The sequence below is a fragment of the Macrotis lagotis genome, chromosome 3, assembly GCF_037893015.1.
Source record: "Macrotis lagotis isolate mMagLag1 chromosome 3, bilby.v1.9.chrom.fasta, whole genome shotgun sequence".
NCBI lineage: Eukaryota > Metazoa > Chordata > Mammalia > Peramelemorphia > Peramelidae > Macrotis > Macrotis lagotis.
In genome coordinates, this window is record NC_133660.1 from 134,799,793 (window position 1) to 134,802,509 (window position 2,717).

The following is a 2,717-nucleotide window of genomic DNA, read 5'->3' on the forward strand; positions in this document are numbered from 1 at the left end:
TTGCATTTTGCAAAGGCTTATAAGATACATAGAAGGATTCTTCCAAGAAAGTAGGAGGAAATTTTGTGGTAGATAATTCCTGATATTATTTGCTTTAATATAACTTTATTATTGGCCATAACAAATTATTTAGATTTATTTTACAACATATAAGAGTAATGAGAACAGCATGACTTGGCTCAGTCCACATGATGTCAAAGTGATTTTTAAATTTGATCTATGAATCAGTCATTCTATATACTTTATTATTGTGCTAAAAATATACCTTTTTTAAGGAATGACTCAATATTCTGGCATAGTGAGAAAATCTGTTTACTAAGTGACAAAGAGAGAATTGTGTTAATTCTAAATCTTTTATGTTGTGTGTAAATCATTGTATATCTAATCATCATACTATCACTTCCTTTAGAACATGTTTTATTTTGTATTTTTTAACTTTGTTGGCTTTTTAAAAATAATCCTCTCCTGCTCATAAACAGATCCTTACCTTTAACATAGGAATAATGTTAAATATTTGTTTCTTTAATCTGACACCTCATTCCTGAGGGACCCATCCTGTCAAGTTTCCATACTTGATTTACATTGACCAGTAAAATTGCTTCCTTTATACTCATCAGTTATTGACCTTGGAACAAGCCCCTTTAACTTCCTACCCTAACTTATCTACTAAATATGATCAATAGGCAATTGATACACGGAAGTAGAGATGTTTGATAATAGTAATCTAGGAATAGTAGCATTCAAATGATTTAAGCCTGCGATGTCATGGATATACCATTTTGACAAATATTTTTGTTTTTAATTTAGCCAAGTGTTGGCACATGGACTCAATAAGTAATCTTCATAGTTTCAGGTATGCATCTTTCTGAACTTATCATATGATAATAGTAGGAACCATTTCTGGTTTCAGAATCAGAAGATCTAGACCTTTACACTAGCTACCTCTGTGAAAGTTAACCTTTGAATCTTTCAGTTACTGGACCTTTCACATTCCTTTCCACTCTCTGTCTGAATATTATTTTATCTATATACTATCTTTAGATTTGAATTTTGATTGGACTGATTTCATTGATTTGAAGAATTCTCAGGTGATGAAATCTCTCAACCAATACAAATCAGTACCTTCTCTATTACTTATAACCTTAGAAAGTTTCCTAATTAAGTGGCTTTCCTGGGTTCACACAATCTGTATGTGTCAGAAAAAGACTTATAATACTAGATGCCTAGGCTTCTAGACCTACTCCCTAAACATCATATTATCAGTTCTATTTGCCATGTTAATGAATAGGAAGAAAAAACATTCTTTGGATAAAAGTAGTACCAGGATGTGTTCATTAATCTAAATGTTTACAGACACAATGTGAGTTAAAGTTCTTTATTAGGATAAAAATAATGCAGTAAGGGTGGCTAGGTGGCATAGTGGATAAAGCACTGGCCTTGGAGTCAGGAGCACCTGGGTTCAAATCTTGTCTCAGACACTGAATAATTATCTAGCTGTGTGGCCTTGGGCAAGCCACTTAACCCCATTTGCATTGCAAAAACCTAAAAAAAAAACAATGGAGTAAAAACATTTGAGTCAAAATTCTCATCTTGTCACAGTCTCTGTGACCTTAGATACATTACTTCTCCAGTCTTCTCACTTGTACATAATGAATCTAGATTAGATGATTACTGCATTCTTTCCTAGCATTAGATCTGTGACTATGATCTATGACTCTTATATGTTTTTGTTATTTATCTTAGTTGTTTTCATAATATTTATGATAGATATAAATTTTCAGTTAAGGATGAATATGGCATTGCTTTATTTGATAAAATTCATCTTCTCTGAAATAAAAACTTTTCTTTTGGTTCTTGGCTGAGTCTGATTCAGATGTCCCAGTTTGAGCAAGTCATGGAAACCTCTGTTATCAGAAAATTTGTGAAGAAATCATTAAGTAGATATGGCACAATTAAGTGAACCAGAGTAGCTCTGCATTTATAGCAGAAAAATTTCTTTACTCATGTCTGTGCACCTGAAGGTTAAATAGAAAGTTAATAAACTCTATTGTTTTGGGAGTAATATTTTATCTATCACTATTGCCACCACCTCTTAAATTAGACTAGTCTTTCCTCATAAATTATTGATCTCTTCCTTGGATTTTGTTGGTTCACATACAAAGGACTCATATTATTGCATCACTTTCTCATCACCTGGTACAAACAGTTCCACAGAACAACCAGGGATGTTTATGATGCTTGACTAATGGACAACCCAGGGTTACTCAGGCAAGTTAATTTTCTAAAATGAATTAGTTCAAGGTATCTTTAATATCTATCACTATTGAATATCCTTATCTTGCTATGCCAAAATTAAAAGTATTTGTTGTTAACTCTTAAATGACCTAATAGCATCTCATTTTGTTCCAATATCAAACCTAAATTTCCAGGAAAAGACTTCAATCAAACCCACCCCAGAATGATCAGATATAAGGCCCCCAAGCAAAACTTCTGGGGTGTGAATTTCATAATGCTATATGTTTCTTTTTTGTTTTCTTTCAAATGTGAATCTTTAGACTATTAAACACATTATATATTCTTTTTTGTGTATATAGATTCTTTTAAAATATATTTTATTATTTTGTAGTTTTTCTTTTTTGCTATTTTTCAGTAAGTTTAGACTGCTCTCATAGATAGAACCCTACCTTACAGAGGAGAATAAAGAAAATTAGGGTCTG